Source organism: Vigna umbellata, chromosome 11 (genome assembly GCF_029865625.1).
Source record: "Vigna umbellata cultivar VRB3 chromosome 11, Vumbellata_1.0, whole genome shotgun sequence".
Taxonomy (NCBI): domain Eukaryota; kingdom Viridiplantae; phylum Streptophyta; class Magnoliopsida; order Fabales; family Fabaceae; genus Vigna; species Vigna umbellata.
Genome location: NC_142175.1, coordinates 11,892,131 through 11,911,453, shown reverse-complemented (window position 1 = coordinate 11,911,453; position 19,323 = coordinate 11,892,131).

Here is a 19,323-nt window from a genome sequence, read left to right as displayed (position 1 = left end):
TATGTGATTTCTTAATTAACTAAGACTTACAAACGAATTAATTGGGGTTTAAAATGCAAGACAGAAAATAAACATGTATGCATGAATTGTGATCAATGGCAAAAAGCAAAAGATAAACACTTTCAATGAAATTTATGTATGGATATGTTGTTGGGGTTCAATTTCATCTTATCCACTCTCATATATTTTAGGAATTCAACGATCAAATCACCATTGTTAATGCCACTCTTTAATGTACCTTTCCAGAAGGCTTCTCCCTAATCACGAGTTCATACAATTCCTAGCATTCCTAATGATTAGTTCATAAGTACAGGAGCTTAACGACAACCAATATAAAATTGGGAGAAATTCCCCGGATCTAGACTTCCCCGTACGTTCCCGTATCGACAAAACCAATAATCATGCATCGAATGAGTTAAACCATGCAAGCATTAAACAAAGAGGAAAAACCCTAACTAATGATGAAAGAAGGCATAAGTCTTAATTAAAAGATGTAAAAACAGATTCCATATATGAGAGTTTCACAAGACTACATTGATTCCCCAACAAACATAAAGAGGTTAGTTCACCATATTCATGGTGAACCTAGATGAATTACAATGAAAGAATGAAAGAATAAACCCTAAAAAGGTGAAGCGGAAGCCTCAGCATCCAAGATCCTCCTTCAAAGGGGTGGTAGAGAGAGTGTTTGCCTCGTTCCAGCCAGAGATACCTAACCCTAGGAAACCCTAAAGCTTAAATACCATTCGTAAATTACAAAAAGTCAAATCCAAGCCCATTAAAGTGTCGCTCAGCGGTAAACTACCGCTCAGCGGTGAGTGCGTGACTTGTTTTCTCCCCTCAGCGGCCATTTTTCCCCTCAGCGGATCTCCCGTGACTTCCATAGTACCGCTCAGCGGTAAAATACCGCTCAGCGGTGAGTGCGTGACTTGTTTTCTCCCCTCAGCGGCCATTTTGCCCCTCAGCGGATCTCCCGTGACTTCCATAGTACCGCTCAGCGGTGAGTGCGTGACTTGTTTTCTCCCCTCAGCGGCCATTTTGCCCCTCAGCGGACCTCCCGCAAACTCTTGAGTGCCGCTCAGCGGTAAACTGCCGCTGAGCGGTGACTTCGGCTTCTCCTTTTGCACTTTTTGTTGTCTTTTCTGATTTCATCTCTCTCCTTCTTCACTTCTTTTACCCAATTCACCTTAAAACCTGCACAAAAACACTGAAATCAAGCATAAACCTGTCCAGCTCTCTTATTTCCAAAAATATACAGAAAAACATGATTTCAAGCTAGTTTCTAAGTGTAAAGGTTGCTTTTAGTGTCAATTTTAATCATGAAAATAACAGTTTTTCAACTGTTATCACAACCCCAAACTTAAAACTTTGCTTGTCCTCAAGCAAATAAGATGTAACTCTATCTTTAAACCAATTCATATGATGATTCACTTCATTCAAAAATCTTCTTTTCAAGATAAGCAAAAACTTCACTCAAACTTATGACCAACAGTTCGATCAAGATGTGCACATGCTTTAGTATTCACAAAGTCATTTAAATTCCAACAAATGCTATTTTCATGAATGATCAATCAATTAAACATGGATGTTCATGTGTTCATGTGATATTTCCTCACTCAGTCAAGTGTTTCACTCACACTCAAGTGTATAAGAGATGATCACTCATTCACTCTACTATTACAATGTTACATGAATCAATTTTGCCTTTCATTTTACCACAATCAAAAACATTCACAAGCATGCATCATCACAAGGACTTTTCTATGGCTTATAATGTGGCTGGGCTAACAAGAAAATTGGTTTTTCTGGATCACAAAATCCTTGAGTTAATAGAATCATAACAACACAATCATCTTATTCATTCCCAACTTTCTTTTGCCTTTGCATTGAGCTTTGCTTCTTTTTCTTTTCTTTTCTTTTTCTTTGCATATTCTTACTTTTTAGCTCTTAGCTCAATGCTTTTCATATTTTCCCAACAACCCCAAACTTGAATATTTAACAATACCACACAAGATCTTCTACTTAACTCAAGGTAAAGATTTTTTAATCAAGGTTTCAGTGTATGTTAAAGGCTAAGGGTTCAAAAGGATTTGAACACAAAGTGTTCTCTTTTAGTGGGCTAATTTTTACAAATTTGGCCAATAAAAAGGTTTCCAAAACGGCCTTGATCATATGATGCAAAACAAGCAATTGATTCAATCATAGAAAACCTGGGCAAAACCATTCATGCTTTCAAAGTAATAGCATTCAACAATAACAACTCTGAAGCTCAAAATCTCACATATAAGCTCATTCACATTTAACATACACATCCTGCTTAATTTCACAATCACAATCATGATATCATGCATTTGTTCACAAAACTTGTGAATCACCTGTATAAGCATTTTAATGTGCACATCATCTCAACATCAGTTAATCACAAGCATCATTCAGTATTACTTATCACAAAATCACAGTTAATAGCAAACCATCACAACAAACCAGGTTTCAAATAGAGTACATCAGCCCTAATCTAAAAACAAAAACAAATAAGTTCAGAAAACTTAAACCACAAAGCATAAGCACATGATAACATTCATCAGTAAATGCTATCTCAGCTCCTCATCAATTTGAGCTGTCCTCTGTATCTTCCTCTTCCTCCTCATCTGCATCATCTTCAAATGCATCATCCTCATCAGCTTCATCTTCTTCCATATCTCTAGCTGAAGCTTCAGCTGCTCCAGCTCCTCCTCCATGCACTGGTTCCTCTGGCCAAGCTACCACATTATGGAATTCATCCATAGTCCACCTGTGGGCTGGAGGTGTATCATACATCCCCACAATCATCTCAGCAGTGGCCACCTGCCCTTTGTGAATGGACTGCAACTGAGCCCCTATAAGAGACATATACATGTCCCTCATCTGGAATGGCTCTGCTTCATGTGTCTCAGCAGATGTCTGGCTCTGTGCTGGCCCTCTCTCTCTACGAGCACGGCGTGGTGGAACTGGCTGAGCTTCATCATCACCTCCATAGTACTGTCTATAGTAGGCCTCATCAATAGCTTTTCTTGGCCTCTCAAAAGGTGGAGCAGAAGTGTCCACCCCAGCTATCTTGCAAAGGTGTGTGATCAAAGAAGGATGTCCTAGTGGTGCTTTGTTGTTTGAAGTATTGGCGCACACACTAAACTCATCAGCTATCACCTGCCCAATATTAACATTCAAATTTCTGATAGCACAGTAGATGAAGAATGCCCTGCTGAGAGTAATATCTGACACATGTGAACATGGCTGAATGTTGGCATGAGAAAACGCCATCCAATACTTTGCAAGAGGAGTCAAATCTGTCCTCCTAATGTTAACCATTGAGCCAGATCTATTCCTTTGGAAGTGTCCTCCAGGTATACACAATACTCTCTCCACATCCTCATAATCAGCACCTTCCTCCATGCAAAGAGCAAACTGGCACTGCTCACCAGCCCATACAGTGTCCAGAAAGTTATTAATTGAATCAGGATCATACCTGATAGCATGGCCTCTGACATAGCCCAAATAATTCTCAGCTGGATAATCACCAATCTTCTTTGCATTGGTGTAAAATTCCTTAACCACAGCTATATTGGCAGGTGCAGGATAAGTGGCTAGCTTTCCCCAATCATTCCCTAACACTTGCTCTCCAAATTGAGGAGCAAAGTTAGGTATCATTCCAACCTTTCTCTCCATCAGAAGTCTCCTGTCCTGAACCACTTTAAAGTGCTTCTCATGTTTCCTAGAGAGGAACCTACTAGAGTGGGGTTGCTCTGGTTCCTTTTCCTTTCTCTTGTTTGCCATGGTTTTCAATCTTTTTCCGGATGAGGATGCCATTCCTACATTCAAAACACAAAACCAAACCACAGAACATGATGTTAATCATTAGTAAAACACAGAACACAACTCCTTTCGAAACTAAACCACCGCTGAGGGCCAGAATTTCCCCTCAGCGCCACCAGTACCACATTCCAGATCACAAAAAACCAGAAAAACCAAATCTGGCAGAGTGCCGCTCAGCGGCAGTTTACCCCTCAGCGGTAACTCTGCAGATTTTTGAAAAACCTGTTTTAAAGCTTTCCTAACTCCACCCAAATGCAATTTTCAGTTTTCCAGTTCATAATCATGCAGTTTAATCGGTTCAAACATCAAATATATCATCAAATCATGCAAAGAAATCAAAACCCCTAAATCTTCATGTTTTGACAATCATATTCAAAATCAAAAACCCTAGAATGAACAAAATGCATTTTACTTACTTGGGTGAAGATACTATATGCAATGAGAATGCTTCCAAGCTAGAATGCTCTCTTCCAACCCCAAACTTTGATGGCACACTAGTGAAAAAGTGAGTGGAAGAGAAATTTTCTTAAGAGGGAAGAGTGAAAAGATGTGGAAAACCTTGGAGAAGGTATGTGGGAGTGTTTGTGCAGAGAAAAGTCTGAAAGTGTGAGAGAATGCGCAGCTTAGGGTTTAAAAATACCCTAATGGGCTCGGGTCCCGCTAAGGGGAACTAAAACCCAATTTGCGAGAGTACCGCTCAGCGGTAAAGTACCGCTCAGCGGCACTTTTGTGATGTGTTCTTCTCCTTCTTTTCTTAACCTACGTGCCTCCTAGACATGCCCCTCACTGGCTCCCTGCAATTCAATGTTCAAAAATTCTTATGCAAACCCTAACTAAAACAAATCAACAAAAGTATTCAATCAACTGGGTTGCCTCCCAGGTAGCGCTTGTTTAACGTCACGAGCCTGACCCAAAATCCACCAACACCCATCAGTAGGTGTTACAGCCATTGTATCCTTCAGTAGATACTTAACCACCTAGCATCCTTCAGTAGATGCTATATCCAACAAAATAAATACAAAAATAATGTTCAAAAATTACAAATTACAAAACCAAATCAAAAGTTTTTAAATTCACTAGGTTGCCTCCCAGCAAGCGCTCTTTTAATGTCATTAGCTTGACCCAATAAAGTTCACGTTCCATCTTCTTTGTAATTGATGTTGTTATTCCACCAACTCCTCAGCTGTTTCCTTTGAACTGTTTTGGTTCTTCTAGAACATGGAGACTCTATCTCTATCATCTCCTTCTCTTTAAAGTCCTTCACAACCCACAACTTGTTCTTGATTCTAACAGGTGTGCCAAGTTGGAGTCTTCTTTTCTTCCAGTCTCTAGGAATTTCTTCTCCTCTTCCAATCTCTTCTACCTTGGGTACCTGAAACAACAAACAATGGTTACTTGAAACCTCAAGATTTTCATCTTTACGGCTAGTCATGGGTGCATCTCGAAATGCAGCTTTATAACTAGCTTCTTCCTCCTTTGCTTGCATCTCATCTTTGAAAACATCTACCACCACTCTCTCCTCTCTATCCTGGAGCACCACCATACCTTCATTTACATCTATGATAGCCCTGGCCGTTTTCATAAACGGTCTTCCAAGTATGATAGGTATCTTCTCAGTCTCCATCTTCATCACCACAAAGTCTGCCAAGAACTGAAGTTTGCCAACACAAACTATAATGTCCTCTACAATCCCACATGGCTCCTTTGAAGATCCATCGGCCATTACTATTTTAATCTTTGCATGTTTCATTTTAACATTGCCGATTTGCTCTAGTAAAGAATAAGGTATCAAGTTAACACTTGAACCTAAATCAAGGAGAGCTTTCTTTACCTTTTTCTTCCCTATAGTACAAGGGATAGAAAAACTACCTGGATCTGACGCTTTAGGAGGGAATGACTCTTTCTTAACAGTTATACACTCTTTTGCCTCATCATCTCTACGTCTCTTCTTTGTAGAAATTTCTTCATCAGATTTTGTGTAAACTGCAATTTTCTGTAAAATCTGTTCCCAAGGTGCTTTATTATCCACCATTCTGAATAATTCTGTGAAATCCATTTGTTTCTCTTGATTTATTGGAAAAGGAAAATTGTTTTTGCTCTCTATTTCTCTTCTTTCTTCTGTTTCTCCTTCTTCTAACTCAATTATCTCTTCATTCACACTCTTTACCACTTTGCACTCTTCTCTAGGGTTAACCTCAGTATTAGCCCCAAAATTTCTATTTGGCCTTTCTTCCAATTGCTTGGTAATCTGACCCATTTGAATCTCCAAATTCTTTATAGCAGCTTCAGTGCTCTTTTGAGAAGATTCGGTTTTCTGTATGAATTGCTGAAGAGTTTCTTCCAACCTTGTTGATTTTTCATTAAGCATAGATAACTGTTGCCAAAAGGTTGGTTGCTGCTGCTTATTATATTGATTTGCTTGCCCAGTTTGTCCTTGACCAATGCTTGAATGTGGTTTCCACCCTTGATTGTAATTCCCTTGACGGTATGGAAATTGATTAGCCATGAAATTAACATCCTCCAAGGCCTCCACTGGAAAAGCACATTGACCATTGATATGATCACCTCCACATAATTCGCACAACTGAGTTTGCACCTGTGCAGCAGTTTTCAACTCTTTAGGTAATTGTGCAAGAGTTTTAGTCAGAGTCTCCAGCTGTTGAGTTAGAATTTTATTTTGAGCTAGCAAGGCATCATGTGTCTGTAATTGGAGAACCCCTTTTTGTTGCATAGGAACTCCTCTTTCACTGTTGAGCTCATTATCACTAGTAGCCATGTTGTCAATAATTTCTATAGCTTCCTCTGGAGTTTTCCATTTAATATTGCCTCCTGCTGAGGCATCAAGCATCATCTTGGTTTGTGAACCAAGCCCTCCAAGGAAAGTTAAGACTACTTCCTGTTCTTCAAAACCATGCGTGGGTGTTTTTCTTAGCAGACTTTTGTATCTATCCCATGCATGCCCCAGTGATTCTTCCATGCCCTGCTTAAATGAAGATATCTCTTGCTTGCCTTTTGTCACCTTTGATTGTGGAAAGTACTTGTTCAAAAACTTTGTTACCATTGCTTCCCACTCTGTGAAACTTCCTTCTGGAAAAGAGTTCAACCAAAGCTTAGCATTGCCTCCCAATGAGAAAGGAAACAAACTAAGTTTGATTGCTTTGTCTGGCACCCCATTGATTTTCACTGTGTTGCAAATTTCATTAAATGTAGTAAGGTGCTCATATGGGCTTTCATGAGATAACCCATTGAATTGATTACTCTTCACCAGTTGGATCAATGCTGGTTTGACCTCCATATTGGCTGCATTGACTCTAGGTCTAGCTATGCTGTTAAAATGTTGAGGTCCAGCTACATTGGTGTAATCAGCAAGAGTTCTTCTGATATGATTATTCTCCATATTTTCTGTGCTATTGTCAGAACCTTGTGGTGATGGTTGCAACAGAGTTTCCGGAGGAGGGAAAAGTTCTCTAGATGTTCTGATTCTTCTCCTCCGTCTACTGTCTTCTAATCCTTCCAGCAACGGTTCTGTTGTTTTCTTGCTCCTAGTTCGAATTGCCTCCTGCATACACAAGAACACAAAACCCTAGAAGATTTGGTTAGCACAAAAAGATATAAAAGAAAATATAAGATTCAGAAAATAAAGACAGAAAACAGAAAAAAAAAAATAAAATAAAAATTCGAAATTTAAAAATAAAATAAAAAAAATAAGTCAAAGATAATTAATAATCACACAAATTAACCAGTTAAATCACGAGTCCCCGGCAACGGCGCCAAAAACTTGATGGACAAATTTATGAACACCAGATTATGATGTCACAAACTTGTTTTCAATCGGCAAGTATGACCGAATCGTTCAAGTAATAAAACTTGGTAAGACCAAGTATCGTTCTTCCCAAAGGACTCACGGCCTAGTTTAGTTATGTGATTTCTTAATTAACTAAGACTTACAAACGAATTAATTGGGGTTTAAAATGCAAGACAGAAAATAAACATGTATGCATGAATTGTGATCAATGGCAAAAAGCAAAAGATAAACACTTTCAATGAAATTTATGTATGGATATGTTGTTGGGGTTCAATTTCATCTTATCCACTCTCATATATTTTAGGAATTCAACGATCAAATCACCATTGTTAATGCCACTCTCTAATGTACCTTTCCAGAAGGCTTCTCCCTAATCACGAGTTCATACAATTCCTAGCATTCCTAATGATTAGTTCATAAGTACAGGAGCTTAACGACAACCAATATAAAATTGGGAGAAATTCCCCGGATCTAGACTTCCCCGTACGTTCCCGTATCGACAAAACCAATAATCATGCATCGAATGAGTTAAACCATGCAAGCATTAAACAAAGAGGAAAAACCCTAACTAATGATGAAAGAAGGCATAAGTCTTAATTAAAAGATGTAAAAACAGATTCCATATATGAGAGTTTCACAAGACTACATTGATTCCCCAACAAACATAAAGAGGTTAGTTCACCATATTCATGGTGAACCTAGATGAATTACAATGAAAGAATGAAAGAATAAACCCTAAAAAGGTGAAGCGGAAGCCTCAGCATCCAAGATCCTCCTTCAAAGGGGTGGTAGAGAGAGTGTTTGCCTCGTTCCAGCCAGAGATACCTAACCCTAGGAAACCCTAAAGCTTAAATACCATTCGTAAATTACAAAAAGTCAAATCCAAGCCCATTAAAGTGCCGCTCAGCGGTAAACTACCGCTCAGCGGTGAGTGCGTGACTTGTTTTCTCCCCTCAGCGGCCATTTTGCCCCTCAGCGGATCTCCCGTGACTTCCATAGTACCGCTCAGCGGTAAAATACCGCTCAGCGGTGAGTGCGTGACTTGTTTTCTCCCCTCAGCGGCCATTTTGCCCCTCAGCGGATCTCCCGTGACTTCCATAGTACCGCTCAGCGGTAAAATACCGCTCAGCGGTGAGTGCGTGACTTGTTTTCTCCCCTCAGCGGCCATTTTGCCCCTCAGCGGACCTCCCGCAAACTCTTGAGTGCCGCTCAGCGGTAAACTGCCGCTGAGCGGTGACTTCGGCTTCTCCTTTTGCACTTTTTGTTGTCTTTTCTGATTTCATCTCTCTCCTTCTTCACTTCTTTTACCCAATTCACCTTAAAACCTGCACAAAAACACTGAAATCAAGCATAAACCTGTCCAGCTCTCTTATTTCCAAAAATATACAGAAAAACATGATTTCAAGCTAGTTTCTAAGTGTAAAGGTTGCTTTTAGTGTCAATTTTAATCATGAAAATAACAGTTTTTCAACTGTTATCACCATCCAAGTTGTCAATTTGAATTCTAAAATTTTCTGTTGTCCATAACCAATTATGGTGCAGTTTTTTCTCTGCTTTGGTGCTAATTTCCTGTGATTTTTTAATATTGTGAAGACTTTGTGGTTCAATCCAGTAGCTTCAATGTTACCAAAATAGTGTTTCTCAATCTGTTTTGAAGTAGCATCAGAATAAGTTTAAACTTTGAATCATCTACGTATATTAGAGGTTGTTTGTACTTTACTGTTGTATATCACATAACCTTTTAATTGTAATCTTTCTTTCTTTGTTGTTTTGTGTACTTGTGTTTACATACATACAGGTTCTGGTCTAGTGAGAAGAAAACTAGGCTCTACATATCACTAATGTAGGACACTGATTGAAAGAGAAAGAAAGATTGACCAAGTGCTGAAAAATCCATTTTGCCTAATCCAGTGCACTAAACAGCAGAGAGAACACTCATTTTTATGACCTTTGTGTGGCTAATCTTTGGCAATAAGAGAGAGTGTTATGTGGACAATTTCTAAACAGATAACAAACCTTTATGATTTGAAAAGCCAAAACTGTTTACATTCATTTTGAGTGTTGAATTCACTTTGATTAGGTGGTCCAAAACCATGCTGATATGATCACATGCATGTTGCTTTACACAAGGAATTTAGACCACAAACTACACTGTAGCAGTAGTGGCCAGTAACATAATTATTTATTCTTTGAATTTGTTTTTGAGTATTCTTGTTAGCCAAAGCTACAAGCCAAGGGGTCATCTGAACCTAAACCTTCCTTTGTGTTCTATTCAAACAACCAATTTGGAAACACTGTAAACTTTTTTTAATGTTGGACAAACTTGGGAAGTGGAACAAAATTCACTTCAGTTGTTGAAGGCAAATTAAAAACTGAGAGAAGATGATTCTGCTGTTGCAATGGAAATCATTGCACACCCTCAACAAAACTCATACAATCAAGTTAATAACTTGAACCCCCAGTTTGTGCAAGTGGTGAACAACCATGGTTCATGTGAGGAGCTTTATTCTTTCCCCACTCACTCCTCCGCACTTGAGAGGGGTCACCATCATCACCAATTTCCTTATTCCACACCAACACCAGATCTCCTCAGCCTTCTCCACTTGCCAATGACCTTTGAAAACCAAAGCACCAATCTTCCGAAACTCTCTGGCCCTATGGGAACAACAGACATCACTCTGCTCTCATCTGTTTCATATGACCCTTTCTTGCATCTCAACCTGCAAGCACCTCCCCCAGCTCTTGGAAATGATTTTGCCTTTGGAGGAGGGGGTGTCATACAAGGCAGTGGAATTGCCTACCAAGATTTTGGAAATGGGGTGGTGGAGTGATGGCAGTTGAAAAACTGTTATTTTCATGATTAAAATTGACACTAAAAGCAACCTTTACACTTAGAAACTAGCTTGAAATCATGCTTTTCTGTATATTTTTGGAAATAAGAGAGTTGGACAGGTTTATGCTTGATTTCAATGTTTTTGTGCAGGTTTTAAGGTGAATTTGGTAAAAGAAGTGAAGAAGGAGAGAGATGAAATCAGAAAAGACAATAAAAAGTGCAAAAGGAGAAGCCGAAGTCACCGCTCAGCGGCAGTTTACCGCTGAGCGGCACTCAGGAGTTTGCGGGAGGTCCGCTGAGGGGCAAAATGGTCGCTGAGGGGAGAAAACAAGTCACGCACTCACCGCTGAGCGGCAGTTTACCGCTGAGCGGTACTCTGGAAGTCACGGGAGATCCGCTGAGGGGCAAAATGGCCGCTGAGGGGAGAAAACAAGTCACGCGTTCACCGCTGAGCGGTATTTTACCGCTGAGCGGCACTTTAATGGGCTTGGACTTGACTTTTTGTAATTTACGAATGATACATAAGCTTTAGGTTTTCCTAGGGTTAGGTATCTCTGGCTGGAACGAGGCAAACACTCTCCCTACCACCCCTTTGAAGGAGGATCTTGGATGCTGAGGCTTCCGCTTCACCTTTATAGGGTTTATTCTTTCATTCTTTCATTGTAATTCATCTAGGTTCACCATGAATATGGTGAACTAACCTCTTTATGTTTGTTGGGGAATCAATGTAGTCTTGTGAAACTCTCATATATGGAATCTGTTTTTACATCTTTTAATTAAGACTTATGCTTTCTTTCATCATTAGTTAGGGTTTTTCCTCTTTGTTTAATGCTTGCATGGTTTAACTCATTCGATGCATGATTATTGGTTTTGTCGATACGGGAACGTACGGGGAAGTCTAGATCCGGGGAATTTCTCCCAATTTTATATTGGTTGTCGTTAAGCTCTTGTACTTTTGAACTAATCATTAGGAATGCTAGGAATTGTATGAACTCGTGATTAGGGAGAAGCCTTCTGGAAAGGTACATTAGAGAGTGGCATTAACAATGGTGATTTGATCGTTGAATTCCTAAAATATATGAGAGTGGATAAGATGAAATTGAACCCCAACAACATATCCATACATAAATTTCATTGAAAGTGTTTATCTTTTGCTTTTTGCCATTGATCACAATTCATGCATACATGTTTATTTTCTGTCTTGCATTTTAAACCCCAATTAATTCGTTTGTAAGTCTTAGTTAATTAAGAAATCACATAACTAAACTAGGCCGTGAGTCCTTTGGGAAGAACGATACTTGGTCTTACCAAGTTTTATTACTTGAACGATTCGGTCATACTTGCCGATTGAAAACAAGTTTGTGACATCATAATCTGGTGTTCATAAATTTGTCCATCAAGTTTTTGGCGCCGTTGCCGGGGACTCGTGGTTTAACTGGTTAATTTGTGTGATTATTAATTATCTTTGACTTATTTTTTTTATTTTATTTTTAAATTTCGAATTTTTATTTTATTTTTTTTTTCTGTTTTCTGTCTTTATTTTCTGAATCTTATATTTTCTTTTATATCTTTTTGTGCTAACCAAATCTTCTAGGGTTTTGTGTTCTTGTGTATGCAGGAGGCAATTCGAACTAGGAGCAAGAAAACAACATAACCGTTGCTTGAAGGATTAGAAGACAGTAGACGGAGGAGAAGAATCAGAACATCTAGAGAACTTTTCCCTCCTCCGGAAATTCTGTTGCAACCATCACCACAAGGTTCTGACAATAGCACAGAAAATATGGAGAATAATCATATCAGAAGAACTCTTGCTGATTACACCAATGTAGCTGGACCTCAACATTTTAACAGCATAGCTAGACCTAGAGTCAATGCAGCCAATATGGAGGTCAAACCAGCATTGATCCAACTGGTGAAGAGTAATCAATTCAATGGGTTATCTCATGAAAGCCCATATGAGCACCTTACTACATTTAATGAAATTTGCAACACAGTGAAAATCAATGGGGTGCCAGACGAAGCAATCAAACTTAGTTTGTTTCCTTTCTCATTGGGAGGCAATGCTAAGCTTTGGTTGAACTCTTTTCCAGAAGGAAGTTTCACAGAGTGGGAAGTAGTGGTAACAAAGTTTTTGAACAAGTACTTTCCACAATCAAAGGTGACAAAAGGCAAGCAAGAGATATCTTCATTTAAGCAGGGCATGGAAGAATCACTGGGGCATGCATGGGATAGATACAAAAGTCTGCTAAGAAAAACACCCACGCATGGCTTCAAAGAAGAAGAAGTAGTCCTAACTTTCCTTGGAGGTCTTGGTTCACAAGCTAAGATGATGCTTCATGCCTCAGCAGGAGGAAACATTAAATGGAAAACTCCAGAGGAAGCAACTGAAATTATTGAAAATATGGCTACTAATGACAATGAACTCAATATTGAAAAAGGAGATTTTAGTCAGAAGGAGTTGTTACAATTAAATGAGGCTTTGCTTATTCAAAATAGAATTATCTCTCAACAGCTTGAAGAAGTAACTATGAAACTTTCTCAAATACCACAGGAAATACAACAGGTCTCAATGGTTCAAGTGCAACAACCAAAATGGCAGATGCAATGTACTCTAGTTGAGAAAACAACAAAGCTTGAAGAGACTTTCCAAAGATTCTTGAAGAGGAATGCGTCTTATTGTCATAATGTAGATGTTGCATTTAAAAAAATGGAGGTTTATGTTGAGAGAATAGTTGACGAGATCAAACATGATAATCTGGGAAAGGAGTGTAAAACTATTGTGACTAGAAGTGGTAGAGTGTTAGAGGAGAGACAAAAAGAAAGAGAAGAGAAAGAAAATGAGAGTGAGAGTGAAAAAGAAACATGTGAGTGGAAAGAAAGAGTTGAGAGAGAGAAAAAGGAAAAAGAAGAAGAGGAGAGGAGAGAAAAAAAAGAGAGAGAAGAGAGAGAGGAGAGACAGAAAGAAAAAGAGTATGAAAAGCCACTTCCTTATCCAAAGAGTTATTCGAGGAAGGAGAAAGAAAAGCAGTTGGAAAGATTCATGGAATTGTTTAAAAAGTTGGAGATTACTATACCATTCTCTGAAGCATTGCAACAGATGCCAGCATATGCGAAATTTTTGAAGGAACTCCTCACAAAGAAACACAAGTACATTGAGAAGGAAACTATCAATATACAGGGCAACTGCAGTGCAATCATACAGAAACTACCTCCTAAACTTAAAGATCCAGGAAGCTTCACTATTCCATGCACCATAGGAGATGTGAAAGTTGGAAGAGCATTGATTGATTTGGGAGCTAGCATTAATCTAATGCCGCTATCCATGTGCAGAACAATCCAGGGGCTGGAAATTAAACCAACCAGAATGGCTCTTCAATTGGCAGACAGGTCTCTTAAGTATCCATATGGAGTTGTTGAAGATGTTCTAGTGAAGGTTGACAAATTTGTATTCCCAGTGGATTTTATTGTGATGGAGATGGAAGGAACTAGTGATGTTCCTCTTATTCTTGGGAGACCTTTTATGAAGACTGCTAGAGTTTTGATTGATGTAGAGAATGGTAAGCTTAAATTGAGAGTTGATGATGAAGAAGTCACTTTTGATGTATCCAAGGCCATGACATATCCAAATGATGACAAAGCATGTTTTCAATTTGATGAACTTGACGAAGTTTGTATGGTGCAAGAAAGGATGGTGCGAAATATTTCTCCATTGGAAAAAACTCTCATTGATGCATGTGAAGATTTAGATGAAGAAGAAGAGAAATTGATTGATGAATGTCTGATGGACTTGGAAACATTGAAAAAGAGTCCAGAGGAAGATCCAATATTTGAAATAATTGATAAGGAAGAAACAGTCAAAACACAGACACCAGAATTAAAAAGATTGCCATCACATCTGAAATATGTGTTTTTAGAAGAAGATGGAACAAAGCCAGTCATCATCAATAACTCTTTATCTTCACAAGAAGAAGAGCAATTGATAGAAATTCTGAAAGCCAACAAAGAAGCAATTGGGTGGTCAATATCAGATCTCAAAGGTATTAGCCCAACTTACTACATGCACAAAATTTTTATGGAAGAAGATTATAAACCAAGTGCTCAACCACAGAGAAGGTTAAATCCTGTTATGAAGGAGGTTGTCAGAAAAGAAGTGTTGAAACTGTTAGAAGCTGGTATCATTTATCCAATCTCTGACAGTGAATGGGTGAGTCCAGTACAGGTGGTTCCAAAGAAAGGTGGGATGACAGTAATTTATAATGATAAGAATGAACTTATTCCTACTCGGACAGTTACTGGTTGGCGTATGTGCATTGATTACAGGAAGCTGAATAAAGCTACTAGGAAAGATCATTTTCCTCTTCCTTTCATGGATCAAATGCTAGAAAGGTTATCAGGGCAGGCTTTTTATTGTTTTCTAGATGGATATTCTGGATATAATCAAATTGTGGTGGATCTAAAAGACCAGGAGAAGACGGCTTTTACTTGTCCTTTTGGTATCTTTGCGTATAGAAAGATGCCTTTTGGATTATGTAATGCTCCAGCTACGTTTCATTGGTGTATGCAGGCAATTTTTGCGGATCTTTTAGAAAAATGCATTGAAGTATTCATGGATGATTTCTCAGTTTTTGGAAATTCTTTCCAAAGATGTTTGGCTAATTTGAACACTGTCCTCAAAAGATGTGTTCAGACAAATCTTGTTTTGAATTGGGAAAAATGTCATTTCATGGTAACTGAAGGAATTGTATTGGGGCACAAAATCTCTGCTAAAGGAATTGAGGTAGACAAAGCTAAAGTAGAAGTCATTGAGAAACTACCTCCACCAACAAATGTAAAGGGGATTAGAAGTTTTCTTGGTCATGCTGGGTTCTATAGAAGATTCATCAAGGACTTCTCAAAAATTGCTAAACCATTGAGTAATCTTTTGATGAAGGATGCACCTTTTGTGATGAATGAAGATTGCTTGAAAGCTTTTGACACATTGAAGAAGAAGTTAGTGTCAGCTCCAGTAATTGTAGCACCAGATTGGAATCAAAACTTTGAATTAATGTGTGATGCAAGTGATTATGCAATAGGAGTTGTCCTTGGCCAGCGGAAAGAACAAAAGTTTCATCCAATTTATTATGCTAGCAAGGTTCTGAATGATGCTCAATTGAATTATGCTACAACCGAGAAAGAATTTCTTGCTATTGTGTATGCTCTAGAGAAATTTAGACCTTATCTTACAGATCATGCAGCTATCAAATATTTGTTGACAAAACCAGATTCTAAGCCACGTCTGATTAGATGGGTTTTACTATTGCAAAAATTTGATGTAAACATCCGTGATAAGAAAGGAAGTGAAAACTTAATTGTTGATCATTTGTCACGGTTAGTCAATAATGAAGTCACTAGCAAGGAGTCTGAAATCTGGGAATCTTTTTCAGATGAATCACTCATGTATATTCAGCAGAGACCCTGGTTTGCTGATATGGCTAATTTCAAAGCTGCAAGGGTCATGCCGGAAGACTTAACTTGGCAACAAAGAAAGAAATTTTTGCATGATGCCAAACAGTTTGTTTGGGATGATCCTTATTTGTTCAAAATTGGAGCAGATAATCTTCTGAGGAGATGTGTTACAAATGAAGAAGCAGAAGGAATTCTCTGGCATTGTCATGATTCACCTTATGGAGGACATTTTAATGGAGAAAGAACAGCAGCAAAAGTCCTTCAATCAGGATTTTATTGGCCAACTTTGTTTAAAGATGCTCATAATCATGCTAAAAATTGTGACAAATGTCAAAGAGCAGGGACAATCACTAAACGTCATGAGATGCCTTTACAAGGTATTTTAGAGGTGGAGGTTTTTTATTGTTGGGGTATTGACTTTGTTGGACCCTTCCCTCCATCTTTCAACAATGAATATATTCTGGTAGCAGTGGATTATGTTAGTAAATGGGTGGAAGCATTAGCTTGTCCTAAAAATGATGCTAGCACGGTAATTAAATTCCTGAAGAGGCAGATATTCTCACGTTTTGGCACTCCAAGAGTGTTGATCAGTGATGGAGGATCTCATTTTTGCAATTATCAGCTAGAGAAAGTACTCAAACACTATGGAGTAAAACATAAGGTAGTTGCACCTTATCATCCGCAAACCAATGGACAAGCTGAGGTATCTAACAGGGAGATAAAACGGATCCTGGAAAAAACAGTGACTTCATCAAGAAAGGATTGGTCTCTCAAATTGGATGATGCTCTTTGGGCTTATAGGATAGCAAAGAAGACGTCTATGGGATTATCACCATTCCAATTAGTCTATGGGAAAGCATGCCATTTGCCTGTAGAATTGGAGCATAAAGCATTATGGGCTTTGAAATTCTTGAATTTCGATCCTTATGAAACTAAATGCACACGCAGACGGCAGATTTTGGAGCTTGAAGAAATGCGATTACATGCATATGATTCATCCAAGGCTTACAAAGACAAAATTAAATTTTATCATGACAGAAAGTTGGTGAATAGAGTTTTCAATCCAGGACAACAGGTATTATTGTTCAATTCAAGATTGAAGATATTTCCTGGGAAGCTGAAGTCAAAATGGTCAGGACCATATGTGATAAAAGAAGTGCATCCGCATGGAGCAATTGAAATATTTAATCCAGTTGCTGCTGATCCACAAAAGAGTTGGGTGGTGAATGGTCAACGTCTCAAACCTTATATAGGGGGAGAGGTGCAACAATTTTCCACAATGATGTTGTTGGTTGATCCTTGAAAGTTTGGGTCAGGCTCGTGACGTTAAACAAGCGCTCACTGGGAGGCAACCCAGAGTTTTGTAAGTATTTTCTGTTTGTTTATTTTAGTTAGGGTTTGCATAAGCATTTTAAACATTGAATTGCAGGGAACCAGTGAGGGGCATGTATGGGAGGCACGTAGGTTAAGAAAAGAAGGAGAAGAGCACATCACGAAAGTGCCGCTGAGCGGTAACTTACCACTGAGCGGTACTCTCGCAGATGGGCTTTAGTTTCCCCTTAGCGGGACCCGAGCCCATTAGGGTATTTTTATACCCCAAGCTGCGGTTTAGGTTTTCTATCCAGGCTCTTCTCTGCACAAACACTTCCACATACCTTTTCCAAGGTTTTCCACATCTTTTCATTCTTTCCTCTTGAAAATTTCTCTTCCACTCACTTGCTTACTAGTGTTCCATTTAAGTTTGGGGTTGGAAGAGAGTATCTTAGCTTGGAAACATTTTTATTGCATCTAGTATCTCCACCCAAGTAAGTAAAATGCATTTTGTTCATTCTAGGGTTTTTGATTTTGAATATGATTGTCAAAGCATGAAGATTTAGGGGTTTTGATTTCTTTGCATGATTTGATGATATATTTGATGTTTGAACCGATTAAACTGCATGATTATGAACTGGAAAACTGAAAATTGCATTTGGGTGGAGTTAGGAAAGCTTTAAAACAGGTTTTTCAAAAATCTGCAGAGTTACCGCTGAGGGGTAAATTGCCGCTGAGCGGCACTTTGCCAGATTTGATTTTTCTGGTTTTGTGTGATCTGGAATGTGGTACTGGTGGCGCTGAGGGGGAATTCTGGCCCTCAGCGATGGTTTAGCTTCGAAAGGAGTTGTGTTCTGTGTTTTACTAATGATTAACATCATGTTCTGTGGTTTTGTTTGTGTTTTGAATGTAGGAATGGCATCCTCATCAGGAAAAAGATTGAAAACCATGGCAACTAAGAGAAAGGAAAAGGAACCAGAGCAACCTCACTCTAGTAGGTTCCTCTCTAGAAAACATGAGAAGCACTTTAGGGTGGTTCAGGACAGGAGACTTCTGATGGAGAGAAAGGTTGGAATGATACCTAACTTTGCTCCTCAATTTGGAGAGCAAGTTTTAGGGAATGACTGGGGAAAGCTAGCCACTTATCCTGCACCTGCCAACATAGCTGTGGTTAAGGAATTTTACACCAATGCAAAGAAGATTGGTGATTATCCAGCTGAGAATTATTTGGGTTATGTCAGAGGCCATGCTATCAGGTATGATCCTGATTCAATTAATAACTTTCTGGACACTGTATGGGCTGGTGAGCAGTGCCAGTTTGCTCTTTGCATGGAGGAAGGTGCTGATTATGAGGATGTGGAGAGAGTATTGTGTATACCTGGAGGACACTTCCAAAGGAATAGATCTGGCTCAGTGGTTAACATTAGGAGGACAGATTTGACTCCTCTTGCAAAGTATTGGATGGCGTTTTCTCATGCCAACATTCAACCATGTTCACATGTGTCAGATATTACTCTCAGCAGGGCATTTTTCATCTACTGTGCTATCAGAAACTTGAATGTTAATATTGGGCAGGTGATAGCTGATGAGATTAGTGTGTGCGCCAATACTTCAAACAACAAAGCACCACTAGGACATCCTTCTTTGATCACGCACCTTTGCAAGATAGCTGGGGTGGACACTTCTGCTCCACCTTTTGAGAGGCCAAGAAAAGCTATTGATGAGGCCTACTATAGACAGTACTGTGGAGGTGATGATGCAGCTCAGCCAGTTCCACCACGCCGTGCTCGTAGAGAGAGAGGGCCAGCACAGAGCCAGACATCTGCTGAGACACATGAAGCAGAGCCATTCCAGATGAGGGACATGTATATGTCTCTTATAGGGGCTCAGTTGCAGTCCATTCACAGAGGGCAGGTGGCCACTGCTGAGATGATTGTGGGGATGTATGATACACCTCCAGTCCACAGGTGGACTATGGATGAATTCCATAATGTGGTAGCTTGGCCAGAGGAGCCAGTGCATGGAGGAGGAGCTGGAGCAGCTGAAGCTTCAGCTAGAGAGATGGAAGAAGATGAAGCTG